The following is a 22,145-nucleotide window of genomic DNA, read 5'->3' on the forward strand; positions in this document are numbered from 1 at the left end:
CAGTTATACTACCTCTGAATTTTGTCTTAACTCTAGCAAGCACTTTTTATGTATGAGGCTAAGCAGCTTTAACTGCTTTACTTAAAGGAACATCAGTCATGGCCAATGGGCCATGATGAAAAAAGAGTTTCAAATGAGAAGGTGATTTTTCTTACTGGTAATGAATGGCAAAGGGCCAAAAAAACTTCCAATGCTTTCTAGCACAAGGTAACAGCTTATCCTGTAAATGTAGCATGTGCTTGACGAGGCTGGCTGTTGGTGTACAAACTGGACCACACTGAAAGGGCTGAAGCAGCACTCTTTCTCCCATCTTTCTTTCTGCCATTCCTATCTTGTTTATAAATGGCCACATCCATCTAAATGAGAGCCTTTTGGAAGGCTGATAGTTTGCAGATGGCAGGTCTGTCTAGTAACCCAAGATAGCCTCTTCGTGGCATTTAGCCATGCAGAGAGGCCATCAAGCAAGGACTGCTCAGACTCTGTCTCAGCAGCCACTGGAACAAACCAAATGCTTACACTGCGGGGCACTCTTGGTAAGCTATGGTGAGAGGAATCATGGGAGAGGAAAAGCATTTGAGTTTGAATCTCCTCACCAGGTATCTGACTTCCTGACAAGCGTCTAGGCCTCCTGCTATGATTATGGTCTGTTCCTGGGGAAAGATACATTTTCCTATACTATATTTTCATCCAGTGAGTCAATAAATGTAAAAACAAAAAAACCCCACACCCCTCACCTAATGAAACAAAACCAACTTTGATTGGCATTTGCTGTGCTTAGCAGTGGTTTATAGAGGGAATAAGACTGGATTTTAACCCTGGAGGAAATCATAGGCTACTGCCTTGCTTAGTCTGTGAATTTGTACTCATGGTTCCCTCAGCTCAACTTTCTTGTAGAGGAGTCCTGGGAAAAAGCAAAAAAGAAAACCAGGCTAGGAAATGCTGTGGGGGAGCAGATTAAGAAGCTACTACAATGATGGGACAAGATTCAAGATTTCATAATTATAGAACAGGAAAGATAGAGGAGATGGGAGGACACACATCTTGTTTTGGGACAGAGTCAACATTCAGGGTGTGGGAGGTTTTCACATGGAGAGGACATAAGACCTTGGTGAATTAGAAATAGATGGGTGTTTTGTTAAGTTTTTTTATTTATTTGAAAGGGAGAGTGAGGGTGAGAGAGAGAAGGGGCAGGGAGAGAGAGATTCCCTCTATTGGTTCACTTCCCAAATGCCTGCAATAGCCAGGAGCCAGGAACTGCATCTTGCTCTCCCTTGTGGGTGTCAAGCCGTCATCTGCTGCTTCCCTGGGTGTACACTAGCAGGGAGCTGAACGGAAAGTAGAGTTGGGACTTGAATCCAGGCACTATGGTATGTGATGCAAGTGTCCCAAGTGGTAGCTTAACTCACTGTGCCACAACACCAAGCCCGTCCCTAGATGGATCTTTAAAAAAAAAAAATCTTTGTATTCGTATTCATTATTGTTTTGTGAGCTTTTGAGATCTGAATGTCTTCATAGATGACATTTTTAAGTTGGATGTTATTGTTTTTTTTTTTTTTTTTTTGCTTTCAAACTTTTATTTAATGAATATAAATTTCCAAAGTACAGCTTATGGATTACAATGGCTTCCCCCCCATAACGTCCCTCCCACCCGCAACCCTCCCCTTTCCCGCTCCCTCTCCCCTTCCATTCACATCAAGATTCATTTTCATTTCTCTTTATACACAGAAGATCAGTTTAGCATACATTAAGTAAAGATTTCAACAGTTTGCTCCCACACAGAAACATAAAGTGAAAAATACTGTTTGAGTACTAGTTATAGCATTAAATCTCAATGTACAGCACACTAAGGACAAAGATCCTACATGAGGAGTAAGTGCACAGTGACTCCTGTTGTTGACTTAACAAATTGACACTCTTGTTTATGGCATCAGTAATCACCCTAGGCTCTTGTCATGAGCTGCCAAGGCTTAGGAAGCCCCCTGAGTTCACTGACTCTAATCATATTTAGACAAGGCCATGGTCAAAGTGGAAGTTCTCTCCTCCCTTCAGAGAAAGGTACCTCCTTCTTTGATGACCCATTCTTTCCACTGGGATCTCACTCGCAGAGATCTTTCATTTAGGTTTTTTTTTTTTTCCCCAGAGTGTCTTGGCTTTCCTAAAAAAATAAAAGACTTTCTGCTTTCTATCTCTCCCTGTGCTTAGACATAACTTTTAGATTAAAAAAGCTGGAATGGGGTCCAAAGAAAAAGAGGCAGAGGGTTTTCTTTGAATTATTTATTTATTTATATTTTACCACAAGAGGAAGAATAACCTTACTATTGTTTTTTTCAAAATTAGCATCTTTTTAATATAAAGAGAACAGCTGAATATAGTTCATGGATACAATTCTAAAAATATGATACTTCTCTTACTTTCCTTCAATTTTTGAAATAGTGTGTTTTAATTTTACATTATAGTCAAAGGCTTAATGCTCCACTAAATAAAGAGTTCTACAAGTAAAATGTAAAAGGACATTTGGGGGAATATACACAAGGGCTAGAAACAATAATCAAGTAATGAGATGTCAATTTCAGTCATATATAGTAAATTTTAATATAATCATAGATCATTAAAACTACAGTAGTATATCATTCTTACCCATTGGTTTGACAATTAGAAAACCAAGTTTGACAAAAGTATACATGTAGTAATACTGTTATGCACAGACATTTCTTTCTTTTTGTTGCTGTTTATAATTTTTAGATTTTAGCTCCCCCATATAAGAAAAAATATGTGGTATTTGTCTTTCTGTGTCTGGCTTATTTCATTCAATGTGATATCCTCCAGTTGTATCCATTTTGATGCAAATTTCATTTGTATAGCTGGGTAATATTCACATATATATCTATATGGAGATACACATACACACACACACACACATACATACACAATTTCCGTATCCGTTCTGATGATGAGCACTTTAGTTGGTTATATATTTTGTTCATCATGAATAGTGCTGCTGTAAACATGGTGGTACAGGTAGCTCTTTGATACAATATGTTCATGTCTTTTGGGCATTTACTCAGTAGTAGGATCGCTGGGTCATATGGCAAGTTTATTTCTAGGTGTTTTTTTTTTTTTTTTTTTTTTTTTTTAATCTACTTAGTGTTTTCCACAACGGCTGCACTAACTTGCTTTCTCACCAAAAGTGTGTAAGTGTTCCCCCGTGGTCCACATCCTCTCCTGCGTTTGCTACTCTCTGTGTTTTGGATTTTCACCATTCTGAAAGGGCTAAGGTGATAGCTCCCTGTGGTTTTGATTTACATTTCCCTGACGGATACTGATATTGAGCGTGTGTCATGTACTTGTTGATTAGTTGTATTTCTGTTTTTGAGAACTGCTTATTGAGGTCCTTTGTCCATTTCTTCAATGGAATTATTGGTTTTTTTTTATTTTTGAGTTGCTGATGTATTCTGACATTAATCCTTTGTCAGATAAGTAACTGGCAAATATTTTTCTAATCCTGTTGACTGTCTCTTCACTCTCTACCTGATTACAAAGCACAACAGTGACTAGAAGAAAATGTAGTGGAAAAACTCCAAGACATTGGTGTAGGCAATAACTTCTTGGATGTGAACCAAAAGCACAGGAAACAAAGGCTAACCTGGACAAATGGGATTATACCAAACTCAGAAGCTTCTGTACATCAAAGGAAATAATCAATAGAGTGAAGAGATGGCTTACTAACTTTCAATGGAAAATAAGTAAGTGGAGGAAAACACATCTGATTTTGTGATTAATTGAAGTTTGTAAAAATCATTTTATAACCTAGAAAAGTTCTTCCTTGAAGAATTATATTTTAAAAATTAATTCTATCTTCCTCAGCAATTAAGAAACATTGTCACAGCAGGTTTTTGTGAAAGCTTTATAAAAGTAATAAAGCACCATAAAAATTAAACAAAACAAACATCCCAACATTTGGAAAGTTAGCTATTGTTCTGATGGATGCTGCCAATAATTCTGTTATCCTCCTGAGGTGTTTGGACATCAACAGAGAAAGAAGTATGGTTGCCAAACCTCTGTTATTCATAGAAAAGCTGTGAGTAGCTAAATTATGAAGTAGTTGATTATTGTGTTACAAAGAACCTCTGGCTAGCAAAATTAAAAAAAGCAACCCTGAGGGCAAAGGATTCTAAATTGTTTTAGTATTCTCTGTCAATCTCTCCCTATCTCCTCTTAAATATAAAAATAGGGAGTGGGCATTTAGCCTGGTGGTTAAGATACCCACATCCCACATTGGAGCACTTGGGTGTAATCCCAGCTTTAGCACCTGATACCAGCTTCCTGCCAATGCAGACCCTGGGAGGCAGCAAGTAATGGCTCAGGTAATTGGGTTCCCATTACCCATGGGAGAGACCTAGACTGAGTTTCTGTCTTCCAGCTTCCATCTCAGCCACGCTGCAGCTATTTTGCGCATATGGTCAAGTGAACCAGGCAATGGGGCCCTCTATCTCTGTCCTGTCTCTTTCTCTCATTGAGTTTCTGCTTCTCAAATAACTAAAGTGTGAAAGGAAAAAATTCAGTAGCTGCAAAGTAGTATCAAGTCTATTAAGCATCAGGGGACTTCAAAAGGTTCATGGAAGGGCAGGCATTTGGCCTGGTGGTTAAGCCTGCATCCCATATTTAAGTGCCTGAATTTGGGCTCACATTGCTCCCAATTCCAGGTTCCTTCTAATGTACTCCATGGAATGTAGCAGGTGATGGCTCAAGTATTTGGGTCCCTTCCACCCATGTTGGACACTTGGTTTGAAATCCTGGATTTTGACTTTAGCCTGATTGAGCCATGGCTATTGCTGGCATTTGGAGAGTGAACCAGAGAATGAGGCTCTCTAGACTATCTCTTTACTTCTCAAATAATTTTTAGGAAAGTTTGTGGAAAATGCATATTATGAGGAAAACTATATATGGATTGCAATTCTTTGTGCCAAAATAAACTTGTCTTTTAAATCAATTTCCCATGAACTTTTGGAAATGTGTGTGTCTTGTAGTTAGGGTACATGGGTAGACTTCAGAATACTAGCAGGCATCAACAAACAGCAATAAAAGATTGTACTAAAGGTAGGATAAGTGCAGTTATAAATGGATTAGGCAGGTTGGATAATAGCAAAAGATTCTTGGGTAAAGATATTTCATTTATTCTTAGATTTTTGCAGTTTATATGGTTGGTTTGTTGAATATTGGGTAATTAGGTTTATTGAGTACACTTATAGAGAACAACTTGGAAACAAGGTTGTTTTACTTTCCCTACTGTTCCTGTGGATATCCCGTTGTCACTTTGGGTGACATCTTGTATGAAACACATAGCTTTTAATTCTTTTGTCTGTTTTGAAGTATACAATTTAGCCCAAATCAAAACACTGTTTTCTCATCAAATTGGAAACTTTTGTACCTGTCTGTCTCACCTAAGGGAAGTAAAGTCTAGTTAGTATGTCCCCCTTCTACCTGAAAGGAAGGGGAGGGGATGGATATATATATATATATATATATATATATCCACATAGCCAGGCCCAGTCCAGAACTCCATTCCAGTTGACCTTGTAGCTGGTAGGGTCCAAGCCTTTGAGCCATCATCTGCTGCCTCTCAGGATGCATTAGCTAGAAGCTGGATCAGAAGCAGAGCAATCAGAACTCAAACCTGCATGCCGATATGGATGCAGGTGTTGCAGGCTGCACCTTAACCAACTGTGCCACTAGAAGCCAGACTTGTAGTTTTACTACTCCTCTCTCATGCCCTGCACTTTTGATTCTCCATGTAGGGCTGGGGGATAAGGAAAGATGAGAGGAAACGTGGCACAGCTCATTTTGCTTCCCTACTGTGTTATGCGTTCTCTTTGGATTCTCAGAAGACCTTTGTCATAGCAAAGCTCCTTTATTGCCTGTGATGATGGGTTTGTGGTGGGGAACTCCAGTAGGACTTCTACCTTTCTAAGTTCCCTTAGTGAGACTATGATAAAGTTGCTTTAACAAAGAGAGTGAGCATACAATAGTTTCACTCGTCCATTCTGAAAATGAAAATGAAAATTGTTTCTTGGAGAAAGTTGATGAAGAAAGTCTGAGCTATTACAATGGTTTGTGGCCTTCCAAAGTTCAACAAAGTCTTATTTCTTAGTCTTTAATCTTTGTTGTTAGGTGAAAATTAATTAAGCCTAAATAAGAAACTTAATTGAATTAATCTTAAATTTATTTTTCTCCTTGGGAGAGCAATAATAAAAAATGTTGAGAAATATTTGCTTAAGTAAAAAGATATTTATTATTCTCTACTTAATAGTTAAGCTCTGCCTTGTAAGGTCACTAGGGGACTGTTTTCCTTTCATCTTACTGTTCCACAGTTTTCTAAGGTGTTTTCCTGGTTTGTATGGCCAAAGCTATCATGGACATGCCTGTTTTTTTTTTTTTTTTTTTTTTTTTAGAAAAAGAAAAGAGGAAAGCAATGAGTCCAGGGCAAATAGCTTCATTTTAGCCAAGTCAGGCAAGAGTTGTGTTTGTGACTTGCACTCACACTGCACTGATGATAACTTAGTTCTTTTTTTTTTTTCTTATTATTTTTTTTTGACAGGCAGAGTTAGACAGTGAGAGAGAAAGAGACAGAGAGAAAGGTCTTCCTTTCTGTTGGTTCACCCCCCAAGTGGCCACTAAGGCCGGCGTGCTGTGCTGATCCGAAGCCAGGAGCCAGGTGCCTCCTCCTGGTCTCCCATACAGGTGCAGAGGTCCAAGGACTTGGGCCATCCTCCACTGCCCTCCCGGGCCACAGCAGAGAGCTGGCCTGGAGGAGGAGCAACAGGGACAGAACTGGTGCCCCAACAGGGACTATAACCCCAGGGTGGCAGCGCCGCAGGCGGAGGATTAGCCAAGTAAGCCGCAGCACCGGCCAATAATTAAGTTCTATAGTCACTTCTAGTGGGAGAAAGCTGGAAAATATAATCTATAAATTGTCAATCATATATCCAGCAAGAAATGAGCATTCTGGGAGGGACAACTAACAGTCTGCCATACCAACACAGGAAATTCCACCCTTTGGTTTGCCTCTTAAGACTCAATTTCATCTGCTTCCCTCCCGTGGTACATCCCACACAATCTCTTTCTGCTGGCATCCATCATCCTACAGACAGCAATCTTGGGCAATGGCCTTTGAAGATCAATCTATGTACCTATGATGCAAGGTGGCTACAGGGACAAAGGGAACTTATGTAACATTACTGAACTCAAAGTAGATGGGCACTTTTATCTGGTCACTGCTTGCTCCTCTGTGCTCTGCAAATATGAACTGTTCTAGCTGTCCTGCTGACTTCAGAATTTCCAGAGGAGGTGAGGACAAGTTTAAGTGAAAATATGCTAAGACCTTCTAGAGACTGTTTTGTTCACTATTCTGCTAGCAGCTCAAGCAAGCCGAAGCGTTTATTTCAGGTGGGGAGAAATATATTTAGTGAGATGCAATGCTCTGTTGCAAATGTGCCTCTGGCACTTAGAGGGGTTCGTTGTAGGCTTCTTTATTGGCTGTAGGAAGTGAAAGCAACCCCATACCCTCTTCTGTGGGAACAGCAAGGGGATGGCCAAATATTTTAAATATGTTGAAGGAGTCATTACCTCTAATCAATTCCCTTCAGATTTAAAATGCTTCTTAAAGATGGGTGGAAGAGACTGGTATTGAGGCATAGTGGGTAAAGCTGCCACCTGTGACACCAGAATCCCATATGGGTGATGGCTCATGTTCCAGCTGCTCCACTTCCAATCCAGCTCCCTGTTAATGGCCTGGGAAAAGCAGTAGAGAATGGCCTAAGTGTTTAGGCTCCTGCTAAAATGTGGGATACCTGGATGAAGCTCCTGGCTCCTGGCTTTGGGCTTGTCCAGTGCTGGCTGTTAAAGCCATCTGGAGAGTGAACCAGTGAATGGAAGATCTCTCTATCTAGCCCTCTCTTTCTGAAACTCTGAATTTCAAATAAATACATAAATCTTTTTTAAAAGATGGGTAGGAATTGAGTGTGTCGGTGTAGTAGATGCGTTATTTTTTTGGTCTTGTTCCAGGCTGTTACAGCAGAATACCATAGATAGGATAACTTACAAGCAACAGAGACTTTTTTCTCAGAGTTTTGGCAATTGTAAAATCTAAAATCAGTGTGCCAGCATGGTCAAGTTCTAGTGAATGTCCTCTCCTAGGTAGCAGATGGCTGTTTTCTCTTTGCGTCTTTGGAAAGAGGGTTAGAGAGCTCTGGGGTTCCCTCCCCTCTTTTTTAATATTTTATTTATTTATTTGAGTGGTGGAATTACAGACAGAGAGAGGGAGAGACAGAGAGAAAGGGTCTTCCATCTGCTGGTTCACTCCCCAAACGTGCACAACAGCTGGAGCTGAGCCAATCTGATCAGGAGCCAGGAGCCTCTTCCGGGTTTCCCACGCAGGTGCAGGGCCCAAGTGCTTGGGCCATCCTCTGCTGCTTTCCCAGGCCACAGCAGAGAGCCAGATGGGAAGAGAAGCAGCTGGAACTAGAACCAGTGTCCATATGGAATGCTGGTGCCGCAGGTGGAGGCATAGCCCACTATGCCACAGCGCCAACTCCTGGTGTTCCTTTTATAAGGCTACTGATTCCACTCAGCAGTTCTCTGCCCTCATAACCCAATTATCTCCCAAAGCCGTCCCCCCCCCCCCCCGCCCCGACTATCATCATGTTGAGAATCAGGAGTTCAACATACTAATTTTGGGTGGACAGAAGCGTTCAGTCAATTGCATTGTAGGTGTCCGGCCTCTCAACTCTTTGGTACAATTTTTATGTCAGACATTGCAGTGTTGGACAGAACTAAGCATATGGATATCAGTCACCTCAAGTGTCTACCATGGATCTCTCAATTTCTCTACTTCAGGGCTTCCTCTAGAATAGCAGGAATCCCCTTTACCCTCTTGCAGGTTCAGTTCCAAAGTGCAGTGCAGTTAGAGTGCACCAAGCAACCTGCGTCTAACAGGAAAACCAGAAGATAAATTCCCCAAACTCCCTTCTTTTGGGTGGACTGTCCTGGAAGGCATTTTGTATTCCTCAGAGATTCCTGCATGGTGGAGTCTTTGTTGCCCATGGCAACAAATTCATAAATGTACTATGTATTGGTTTTTCTGTCTTCCCTGTCTCAGTTTTTCTGTTCTTTGCCTGCTTTCTGGGATAAACTGTTAAACAAAGTAGTTGAGTATAAATCCTTCTCTTAAACTCTCCTTCTCAGGGAGGTGAAACTAGGCAATCAATCTGTTATATACATTTTCAAAGTTTATGTATTTGAAAGGCAGTCTCTCTCTCTCTCTCTCTCTCTCTCTCTCACACACACACACACACACAGAGAGAGAGAGAGAGAGAGCGAGAGAGAGAGAGACAGAGAGAGAGACAGAGAGATCTTTCATTCACTGGTCACTTGTTCACTCCCCAAATGCCTGCCAAGGGTTAGGAAAGGCCAAATCCAGGAGCCAGGAACTCCATCCAGACCTCTCATGTAGGTGGTAAGGATCCAAACAATTGTGCCATCATCTGTGGCCTCCTAAGTGCATTGGCAGGAAGCTGTATCAGATCTCCGCGAGTGAGATCCCAGTGGAAAGAACAGGTCATCAAAGAAGGAGGTACCTTTCTCTGAAGGGAAGAGAGAACTTCCACTTTGACTACGACCTTGTCTAAATATGATCAGAGTCGGTGAACTCAAAAGGCTTCCATAGCCTTGGCAACTCATGACAAGAGCCTAGGGCGATTACTGATGCCATAAACAAGAGTGTCAAATTGTTAAGTCAACAACAGGAGTCACTGTGCAGTTACTCCTCATGTAAGATCTCTGTTCTTAATGTGCTGTACATTGTGATTTAATGCTATAACTAGTACTCAAACAGTATTTTTCACTTTGTGTTTCTATGTGGGTGCAAACTGTTGAAATCTTCACTTGATATATGCTAAACTGATCTTTTGTATATAAAGAGAATAGAAAATGAATCTTGAAGTGAATGGAAGGGGAGAGGGAGCGGGAAAGGGGAGGGTTGCGGGTGGGAGGCAAGTTATGGGGGGGGGAAGCCATTGTAATCCATAAGCTGTACTTTGGAAATTTATATTCATTAAATAAAAGTTAAAAAAAGAAAAATTAAAATATTAATTTAGATACTATGTTGTGAGCAATGCTTTTTGAATGAAAACCCAGCTTGACTTTAGCTATTGTCTAAAATTATTTTTTGCAATTTCTGTATTTTAATATATTCCTTTAGGGCCGGTGCCGTGGCTCAATAGGCTAATCCTCCACCTAGTGGCGCCGGCACACTGGGTTCTAGTCCCAGTCAGGGCGCCGGATTCTGTCCTGGTTGCCCCTCTTCCAGGCCAGCTCTCTGCTGTGGCCAGGGAGTGCAGTGGAGGATGGCCCAAGTGCTTGGGCCCTGCACCCCATGGGAGACCAGGATAAGTACCTGGCTCCTGCCATCAGATCAGCGCAGTGCGCCGGCCGCAGTGCGCCGGCCGTGGCGGCCATTGGAGGGTGAACCAACGGCAAAGGAAGACCTTTCTCTGTCTCTCTCTCTCACTGTCCACTCTGCCTGTCAAAAAAAAAAAATATATATATATATTCCTTTGAAATTTAAAAAAAATCTTACAGGTAAATGTTTGCTAGCTTTCTTTAGAATTACAGAGATTCTTGTTATGAAGTCTGGGTCTTCAGCTAAAATACTGAGGGAAAAGAAAGGTGTTGATATTTCTTTTTTCCTAAAATGCTACATTTACATTTTCTTAAATTTCTTAAGCTTAATAATAGATGTTAGTATTTAACTAAAAAAGACAACTTTATTATCCTTTTACAAACTATGTGCTAATATCCTAAGATTGAGTTATCTAAGGGAAACCTGGCTAACTGCCAGTGAACAACATAGTTAAATCTTAGCTTACCTGTGGATGTGATAAGTATGGGAGATTAGCATATGTACAGAATGGCTTGTCACTTATGTGGTAATATTCATATTACAGCATCCTATGTCTTACATTTGAAGGCATTCATTTTCTCCTGAAATTTTTAAAGTTATGTCCTTTGTCTTGATTGCAGAAATATAATCAGGATTTTGTATCACTGTGGTTAATATTTGAAGTGGAAAAGTAAAAGATTATTAAATGTGTTTTTGGATTCTCATCAATATAATAAGTAGGTGATATGCAGGGTGTTTTACATAATTACTGTTGGACCTCTTCTTTAGAGATTAATAGGAAAGCTAATGGAAGGAAAACATGTTCAAAGGAAAGTATCTACTTTATGCATTTTTGTAAACAAAACTAATTGGCACTTGACATGAAACAACAGAAACCATGTCCTGTAGCATACAGTGCTCCCTTGCTCATCTCAGCTTATTTTGTGGAAGGTCAAGTTGTATTCTGCAATTTTCTAAACATGCTGTTATTGTTGTGTTGTAGCAATATTTCTTTGGAAGCTGAAGTGATGGCTGACTTTAATATAGAAAGTCTGATAAAACTGTCATAAATCACTAGTGGTTTGGGGAAAGGGACTAGATTCTGATTACTTAAGATTTCTACAGTTTCTCAGAGAATCTCCTAGGACTGTGCCTCCTTCTAGTGAAGAAAGTTGGTAAAAACATTTGAAGATTATTCAGTTTGTTTCCAGTCCTCTTAGAAGAAACATGTTCAGAGTTGACTAGAGAGTAATATCATCCCTTGGTTCAATTCTTCCCTAGTACTCTTACTTCCTAAATTTCATCATTACACAACCAAAGTTCCTTTTTTCAATGATATTATGACCCAGCTGTAAGATTTTTTTCTTTATAACCAGCTTTTTTGAGATACAATTCATATAGCATACAGTTCACCTATTTAAAATGTAAAAATTCAATGTATTTTAAGTATTTTCACAAATATATACAACTATCACCACAGTCAATTTAGAACATTTTAATCATCACCAGCAGAAACCCTGAATGTTTTAGAACAATTTCTATATCCATGTTTTCCTTTGCACTGGGTGGTCACTAATATAACTTCTCTCTGTATTTTTGCATATTCTGGACACTTTGTAGAATTAAAAGCATGGAAATGTGTGATCTTTAATTGCTAGCTCCTTTCACTTTGTATGATATCTATCTTTTCTTTCTTTCTTTCTTTCTTTTTTATAAAAGATTTATTTATTTGAAAGGTAGAGAGAATAAGAGAGAGAGAGAGAGAGACAGAGGTCTTCCATCCATTGGTTTACTCCCTAAATAGTCTCAATGGTTGGGGTTAGGACAGGCTGAAGCCAGGAGCCAGGAGCTTAGATTTAGGTATTTGATCCATTTTGAGTAGGTTTTTAAAGATTTATTTATTTATTTGAGAGGCAGAGTTACAGAGAAGCAGAGGCAAAGGGAGAGAAAGAAGTCTTCCATTCTACTGGTTCACTCCCCAAATGGCCACAACACTTGGTGCTGGGCTGATCTGAAGCCAGGAGCCAGAAGCTTCTTTCGAGTCTCCCATGCGGGTGCAGGGCCTGAGCACTTGGGCCGCCTTCTACTGTTTTCCCAGACCATAGCAGAGAACTGGATTGGATGTGGAACAGTTAGGATTTTAAAACAGAGCCCATAAAGGATGCTGACACTTCAGGTAGTGGCTTTACTCACTATGCCACAGTACTATCCCTTGAGTGAATGTTTGTGTAAGGTGTTTGGCATGGGTCCAGTTTCATACTTCTGCATGTGGAGGTCTGGTTTCCCCAGAACCATTTGTTAAATAGACTCTTCTTGTTCCAGGGATTGATTTTAGTTCCTTTGTCAAAGATGGTTATAGATGCATGAATTGATTTCTGGAGTTTCTATTCTGTTCCATTGGTCTACAAGTCTGTTTTTGTGCCAACACCAGGCTATTTTGATGATAACTGCCTGTAATATGTCTTGAAATCTGGTATTGTAATTCCTCTGGCTTTATGTTGTTATATAAGATGGCTTTGATATTCAGGGTCTCTTGTGTTTCTATATGGATTTTAGCATCATGTTTTTCTAGATCTGTGAAGAATGTCTGTATTTTGATTGGGATGGCATTGATTCTGTAAATTGCTTTCAGAAATATGAAAATTTTGATGATGTTCATTTTTCCAATCTATGAACATAGAAGATTCTTTCATTAGTGTTTTGTGATTCTTTCTTTAGTGTTTTGTGATTTTCATCATGGAGATCTTTGACATCCTTGCTTAAATTTATTCCAAGGTATTTAATTCTTTTAGGAGTTATCATGAATTGGACTGATCTTCAAAGTTCTTTCTCAGCCATGACATTGTTTGTGTATACAAACGCTATTAATTTTTCTGTGTTGATTTTATATCTTGCTGCCTTACCAAACTCTTTTATGAGTTCCAATAGTCTCTCAGTGGAGTCTTTTGGATCCATTGTATATAGAATCATGTCATCTGCAAATTTGGGATTGTTTGATGTCCTCCTTTCCAATTTGATTTCTTTTTCTTGCCTAATGACTCTGGATAAAACTTATAGGACTATATTAAATAGCAATGATGAGAGTGGGCATCCTTTTCTGGTTCTGGATCTTAGGGGGAATACTTCCATCTTTTCCTCACTCAATAGGATGCAGGATATAGGTTTGTAATAAATTGCCATGACTGTGTTGAAGAACATTCCTTCTACACCCAATTTGGTTAAGGTTTTCAACATGAAAGAGTATTTTATTTTTTCAAATGTATTCTTTGCATCTATTGAGATCACCGTATGTCTTTTGTTCCTTAATTTGTTAATGTGATGGATCATTTTTATTGATTTGCAAATGTTGAACCATCCCTGCATACTAGGAATAAATCTCAGTTCAAGTGAATTATCTTTCTGATATGTTGTTGGATTCAACTGGCTAGTATTTTGTTGAGGATTTTTGCATCTATATTTGTCAGGAATATTGATCTACAGTTCTCTTTCTCTGTTGTATCTTTTTCTGGCTAAGGAATTAAGGTGATACAGGCCTCATAGAAGGATTTTGGGGGGATTCCCTCCATTTTAATTGTTTTAAATTGCTTCAGAAGAATTGGAGTTAGTTCTTCTTTAAATGTCTGGCAGAATTCAGCAGTGAAGCCATCATGTCCTGGTCTTTTCTTTATTGGGAAGGTCTTTATTACTGATTCAATTTCCACCTTGGTTATTGGTCTGCTTAGGTTTTCTGTGGCTTTATGACTCAATTTTGGTAGATTGTATGTGTCTAGGAATCTCCATTTCTTCTAGGTTTCCCAATTTGTTGTCATACAGCTCTTTGTAGTAATTCTTGATGATTCTTTTTATTTGTGTGGAATCTGTTACTAGATTTTCTTTCTCATCTCTCATTTTATTAATTTGGGACTTCTTCCTCTTTATTTTTTGGTTAGTTGGGCCAATGGTATATCAATTTTGTTCCTTTTTCCAAAAAACCATCTCTTCATTTCACTGATTTTTCATAATTTTTGTTTAAATTTTGTTTATTTTTATTATTTCTTTCCTCCTACTAATTTTGGGTTTGTTTTGTTGTTTTTCTAGGTCTTGAGATGCATTGATAGCTCATTTTATTGGGTGCCTTTCCAATTTCTTCATGTAAGCACTGATTGCTATGAACTTCCCTCTAAATACTGTGTTTACTGTAACCCATAAGGTTTTTTTTTGTTAAATTAAAATATATCAATCAATTTATTTGAGAGTTAGAGCTACACAGAGAGAGAGACAGAGGGGAAGATCTTCTATCCACTGGTTCACCCCCAAATGGCTGCAATGACCAGAGCTGGGCCCATCCAAAGCCAGGAGCCAGGAGCTTCTTCTGGGTCCCCCATGTGGGGCAAGTGCCCAAGTACTTGGGCCATCTTCTGCTGCTTCCCAGGCCACACGCAGAGAGCTAGATCAGAAGAAAAGCATCTGAGACATGAACCAACACCCATGTGGGATGTTGGCACCACAGTTGGAGGCTTTTCCCAATATGCAGCAGTGCTGGCCCCTTATTCTATAAGTTTTGATATGCTGTATTATCAATTTATTTGTTTCCAGAAGTGTTTTTATTTCTCTTTAGATATCTTCTGTTACCCACTGTTCATTCAGGAATACATTGTTCAGTCTTCATGTGTTTGCATATGATCTAGAGATTCTTGAGTTGTTGATTTCCAGCTTCATTCCATTGTGGTCAGAGAGGATGCATGGTATGATTTTAATTTTTTTGAATTTGTGGAGACATGCTTTATGGCCTTGCAGATGGTATATCCTGGAAAAAGTTCCATGCATTGATGAAAAGAATGTATATTCTGCAACTAGAAATGTGGTATATACTAAAGAATGTTCAATGCAATGGTGAGAAGGATATGTATTATGCAACTGAGGAATGAAAAGTTCTGTAGCTATCAGTTAGGTCCATTTGGTCCATTGTGTTGATTAGCTCTGTTTTTGCTTTGTGCTTTTCAGTATGGTTGATCTGTCCATTGATGAAACTGGGGTGTTGAATTCTCCCATTACTATTGTATTGGAGTCTATGTCTCCCTTTAGATCCATTAATATTTCATTTAAATAGCTAGATGCCCTGTAATTGGTTCTGTATATTTATTATAGTCACATTTTCCTGTTGTATCCATCCCTTAATAATTACATAGTGACCTTCTTCATCTCTTTTAACAGTTTTTATGATAAAGTCTATTTTGTCTGATACTGGGATGGCAACAACTGTCCTTTTTTGTTTCTATTAGCATGGAATATCTTTTCCCATCCTTTCACTTTCAGTCTATGTGTATTTTTATTGGTGAAATGTGTTTCTTTTTTTTTTTATTTAGTAAATATAAATTTCGAAAGTACAGTTTATGGATTACAATGTCCCCCCCCCCCATAATTTCCCTCCCACTCACAACCCTCCCATCTCCCGCTGCCTCTCCCATTCCATTCACATCAAGATTCATTTTCAATTATCTTTATATACAGAAGATTGATTTTGTATATATTAAGTAAAGATTTCATCAATTTGCACCCACACAGAAACACAAAGATTAAAATACTGTTTCAGTACTAGTTATAGCATTAATTCACATTGGACAACACATTAAGGACAGATCCCACATGAGAAGTAAGTACACAGTGACTCTTGTTTTTGACTTAACAATTTGACACTCTTGTTCATGGCATCAGTAATCTCCCTAGGCTCTAGTCATGAGTTGCCAAGGCTATGGAAGCCTTTTGAATTCGCTGACTTTGATCTTATTCCATCAGGGTCATAGTCAAAGTGGAAGTTCTCTCCTCCCTTCAGAGAAAGGTACCTCCTTCTTTGATGGCCCCATTCTTTCCACTGGGATCTCACTTGCAGAGATCTTTCATTTAGGTCTTTTTTTTTTTCCAGAGTATCTTGGCTTTCCATGCCTAAAATACACTCATGGGCTCTTCAGCCATATCTGAATTCCTTAAGGGCTGATTCTGAGGCCAGAGTGCTATTTAGGACATCTGCCATTCTATGAGTCTGCTGTGTATCCCACTTCCCATGATGGATCGTTCTCTCCCTTTTTGATTCTATCAGTTAGTATTAGCAGACACTAGTCTTGTTTGTGTGATCCCTTTGACTCTTAGACCTATCAGTGTGATCAATTGTGAACTGAAATTGATCACAAGGACTAGTGAGATGGCATTGGTACATGCCACCTTGATGAGATTGTATTGGAATCCCCTGGCACGATTCTAACTCCACCATTTAGGGCAAGTCCGATTGAGCATGTCCCAAATTGTACATTTCCTCCCTCTCTTATTCCCACTCTTATTTTAGCAGGGATCACTTTTCAGTTAAAATTTAAACACCTAAGAATAATTGTGTGTTAATTACAGAGTTCAACCAATAGTTCTAGAAAAAAACAAAGAAATAATACTAAAATGGATAAAGTATTACATTGTACATCAACAGTCAGGGCAAGAGCTGATCAAGTCACTGTTTCTCATAGTGTCCATTTCACTTCAACAGGTTTCCCCTTGGGTGCTCAGTTAGTTGTTGCCGATCAGGGAGAACATATATTTGTCCCTTTGGGACTGGCTTAATTCACTCAGCATAATGTTTTCCAGATTCCTCCATCTTGTGGCAAATGACCGGGTTTCGTTGTTTTTGACTGCTGTATAGTGTTCTATAGAGTACATGTCCCATAATTTCTTTATCCAGTCTACCGTTGATGGGCATTTAGGTTGGTTCCAGGTCTTAGCTATTGTGAATTGAGCTGCAATAAACATTAATGTGCAGACAGCTTTTTTGTTTGCCAATTTCATTTCCTTTGGGTAAATTCCAAGGAGTGGGATGGCTGGGTTGTATGGTAGGGTTATCTTCAGGTTTCTGAGGAATCTCCAGACTGACTTCCATAGTGGCTTAGCCAATTTGCATTCCCACCAACAGTGGGTTAGTGTCCCTTTTTCCTCACAACCTCTCCAGCATCAATTGTTGGTAGATTTCTGAATGTGAGCCATTCTCACCAGGGTGAGGTGAAACCTCATTGTGATTTTGATTTGCATTTCCCTGATTTCTAGTGATCTTGAACATTTTTTCATGTGTCTGTTGGCCCTTTGGATTTCTTCTTTTGAAAAATGTCTATTGAGGTCCTTGGCCCATCTCTTAAGTGGGTTGTTGGTTTTGATGTTGTGGAGTTTCTTGATATCTTTGTAGATTCTGGTTATCAACCCTTTATCTGTTGCATAGTTTGCAAATATTTTTTCCCACTCTGTCGGTTGCCTCTTCACTTTCCTGACTGTTTCTTTTGAAGTACAGAAACTTCTCAATTTGATGCAATCCCAAGTGTTAATTTTGGTTTTGACTGCCTTCACCTCCAGGGTATTTTCCCAGAAGTCTTTGCCAGTACCTATATCTTGCAGGGTTTCTGCAATGCTCTCTAATAATTTGATGGTGTCAGGTCATAGATTTAAGTCTTTAATCCATGTTGAGTGAATTTTTGTGTAAGGTGAAAGGTAGGGGTCTTGCTTCATGATTCTGCACGTGGAAATCCAATTTTCCCAGCACCATTTATTGAATAGATTGTCCTTACTCCAGGGATTTTTTTTTTTAGATCCTTGATCAAATATGAGTTGCCTGTAGATGTTTGGATTGATTTCTTGTGTTTCTATTCAGTTCCATTGGTCTATTCATCTGTTTCTGTACCAGTACCATGCTGTTTCAGTAACAACTGCCCTGTAGTATGTCTTGAAATCTGGTATTGTGAAGTCTCTGGCTTTGTTTTTGTTATACAAGATTGCTTTAGCTATTCGAGGTCTCCTGTGTCTCCATATGAATTTCAGCATCATTTTTTCCAGATCTGAGAAGAAGGTCTTCGGTATCTTGATTGGTATTGCATTGAATGTATAAATTACTTTTGGGAGTATGGACATTTTGATGCTATTGATTCTTCCAATCCATGAGCATGGAAGATTTCTCCATTTTTTTGGTATCCTCTTGTATTTCTTTCTTTAAGGTTTTGTAATTTTCATCATAGAGATCTTGAACGTCCTTGGTTAAGTTTATTCCAATGTATTTGATTGTTTTTGTAGCTATTGTGAATGGGATTGATCTTAGAAGTTCTTCTCATCCATGGCATTGCCTGTGCATACAAAGGCTGTTGATTTTTGTGCATTGATTTTATATCCTGCTACTTTGCCAAACTCTTCTATGAGTTCCAATAGTCTCTAAGTAGAGTTCTTTGGGTCCCCTAAATTAAGAATCATGTCATCTGCAAAGAGGGATAGTTTGAGTTCTTCCTTCCCAATTTGTATCCCTTTAATTTCTTTTTCTTGCCTAATAGCTCTGGCTAAAACTTCCAGAACTATATTGAATAGCAGTGGTGAGAGTGGGCATCCTTGTCTCTTACCAGATCTCAGTGGAAATGCTTCCAACTTATCCCCATTCAATAGGATGTTGGCTGTGAGTTTTTCATAAATTGCTTTGATTGTAATGAGGAATGTTCCTTCCATACCCAGTGTGCTTAGAGTTTTCATCATGAATGGGTGTTGTATTTTATCAAATGCTTTCTCTGCATCTACTGAGATATTCATATGGTTTTTCTTCTGCAGTCTGTTAACCTGGTGTATCACTTTGATTGTTTTGCGCACATTAAACCATCCCTGCATACCAGGGATAAATCCCACTTGGTCTGGGTGGATGATCTTTCTGATGTGTTGTTGCATTCTATTGGCCAGAATTTTATTGAGGATTTTTGCATCTATGTTCATCAGGGATATTGGTTTGTAATTCTCTTTCAATGCTGCATCTTTTTCCGGCTTAGGAATTAAGGTGATGCTGACTTCATAGAAAGAATTTGGGAGGATTCCCTCTTTTTCGATTGTTCTGAATAGTTTGAGAAGAATTGGAGTTAGTTCTTCTTTAAATGTCTGGTAGAATTCAGCAGTGAATCCATCTGGTCCTGGGCTTTTCTTTGTTGGGAGGGCCTTTATTACTGTTTCAATTTCTGTCTCAGTTATGGATCTGTTTAGGTTTCCTATGTCTTCCTGGTTCAATTTAGGTAGGTTGCACGTGTCCAGGAATCTATCCATTTCTGATAGGTTTCCCTGTTGGCTGGCATACAAGTCCTTGTAGTAATTTCTGATGATTCTTTTTATTTCTGTGGTGTCTGTTATTTCATTTCCTTTTTCATCTCTGATTTTATTGATTTGGGTCTTTTCTTTTTTTAGTTAGTTGGGCCAATGAGGTGTCAATTTTGTGTATTTTTTCAAAAAACCAGCTCCTCGTTTGGCTGATTTTTTGAAATGTTTTTCTTGATTCAATCCTGTTGATTTCTTCTCCGATTTTAATTATTTCTCTTCTCCTACTAGATTTGGGTCTGGTTTGCTGCAGATTTTCTATATCCTTGAGATGAACTGAAAGCTCATCTATTTGGCGCCTTTCCAATTTCTTGATGTAGGCACCTATTGATATAAACTTTCCTCTTAACACTGCTTTTGCTGCGTCCCATAAGTTTTGGTATGTTGTGCTGTTATCCTGTGGGCTCCCATGCTCTCCATGCAGGTCCACTGAGAATCACTAGTTCCAGAAGAGTTTCCTCTGCTGTTTCTTCCCCTATTCTTCCTTGAACCTGCAGTATCTCCACTTTTATTAAACTGTCTCTTCCTGGACTATCAGTGTGCTCCCTTCCTATTCCACCATCTTGCCACTCTCTTTGAAATGTGTTTCTTATAGGCAGCAAATAGTTTGGTCTTCTTTTTTAATCCATTCAGCCAATCTGTATCTGGTTTTCTGGTTTTTTTTTTTTTTTTTTTTTTTTTTTTTTTTTTTTTTTTTTTTGACAGGCAGATTTAGAGAGACAGAGAGAAAGATCTTCCTTCCCTTGCTTCACCCCCCAAAATGGCCTCTATGGCCGGCGTGCTGTGCCAATCCGAAGCCAGGATCCAGGTGCTTTCTCCTGGTCTCCCATGTGGGTGCAGGGCCCAAGCACTTGGGCCATCCTCCACTGCACTCCTGGGCCACAGCAGAGAGCTGGCCTGGAAGAGGAGCAACAGGGACAGAACTGGTGCCCCAACCGGGACTAGAACCCAGGGTGCCAGTGCCACAGGTGGAGGATTAGCCTAGTGAGCCACTGTGCCAGCCGCCAATCTGTATCTTTCAACCAGAGAGTTGAAGCTATTTACATTCAGGGTGACTATTGATAAGTAACAACTTGGCCCTACCATTTTTCCATAAGTATTCCTATTTTTTACCTTGGATTTCTTTAGTACTTTTACTGGGGGATTTTCTGCCTTCACATTCTTTCATACTGATGACCATTTTTCTGTGTTTCTGTGTGGAGCACATTGTTAGGCATCTTTTGTAAGTCTGGACAAGTGATGACAAATTCTTTGAATTTATATTCATTATGGAAGGTCTTTATTTCATCTTCATTCATAAATAAGAGCTTTGCTAGGTACAGTATTCTGATTTGATAGTTTTTCCTTTTAAGACTTGGACTGTATCTTGTCATTCTCTTCTGTCCTGGAGGGTTTCTGATGAGATGTCAGCTGTGAGTGTAATTTGAGATCCTCTGAAATTAACCTGGCATTTCTCTCGTGCACAATTTAGCATCTTTTCTTTATGTTTTACTGTAGAAAGCTTGACTACAATGTGTTGTGGGGAATATTTTTTATGGTCATGTCTGTTAGGAGTTCTATGTGCTTCCTGTACTTGGGCATCCCTTTCTCCAAATTGGGGAAGTTTTCTGTAATTATTTCGCTAAACAGGCCTTCTTGTCCATTCTCTCCACACTTTCAGGAACTCATAATACTCATATATATGGGACATTTCACAGTATCCCATAAATCTCCAACACTATTTCTAAGTTTTCTATTTTCTTCTTTCTCCCTTTTTTTTGGGTCTGACTGTAAGATTTTTTCAAAGATTTGTCTTCTATTTCAGATATTCTTTCTTCTGCCTTGCCAAGTCTATTGTTAAGGCTTTCCATTGCACTTTTTATTTGATCTATTGAATTCTTCATTTCCAATATTTTGATTTCTCTTTAAAATCTAAATTTCATGGGAAATTTTCATTTATGTCATGTATGGTTTTCTTTAGTTTGTGGATTTGCTTCTGACTGCTTTTAAGTAATGCAATGATAAATTTTTTGAATTCTGTTTCTGACATTTCCTCAATCTCTTCATCTTTACATTCTAATATTTAAATGTTGTTGTGTTCCTTTAAGGTGGTCATGCTATCTTCCTTATTCTTTTTTTTTTTTTTTTTTTTTGACAGGCAGAGTGGACAGTGAGAGAGACAGAGACAGGGAGAAAGGTCTTCCTTTGCCGTTGGTTCACCCTCCAATGGCCACTGCGGCCGGTGTGCTGCGGCCGGCACACCGCGCTGATCCGAAGGCAGGAGCCAAGTGCTTCTCCTGGTCTCCCATGGGGTGCAGGGCCCAAGCACTTGGGCCATCCTCCACTGCACTCCCTGGCCACAGCAGAGAGCTGGCCTGGAAGAGGGGCAACCGGGACAGAATCCGGCGCCCCGACCGGGACTAGAACCCGGTGTGCCGGCACCGCAAGGCGGAGCATTAACCTAGTGAGCCGCGTCGCCGGCAATCTTCCTTATTCTTGTTCCTTGAATTTCTGCATTTGTTTTTAGGAATTTTTGGAGTTTATTTTTTTTCCTCTGATGACATTTATCTTTGAGCTGTGCCTCTGTGGCTTAACAGAATCTCTGTACTTT

This window comes from Oryctolagus cuniculus, chromosome 2, assembly GCF_964237555.1.
Source record: "Oryctolagus cuniculus chromosome 2, mOryCun1.1, whole genome shotgun sequence".
Classification (NCBI taxonomy): Eukaryota; Metazoa; Chordata; class Mammalia; order Lagomorpha; family Leporidae; genus Oryctolagus; species Oryctolagus cuniculus.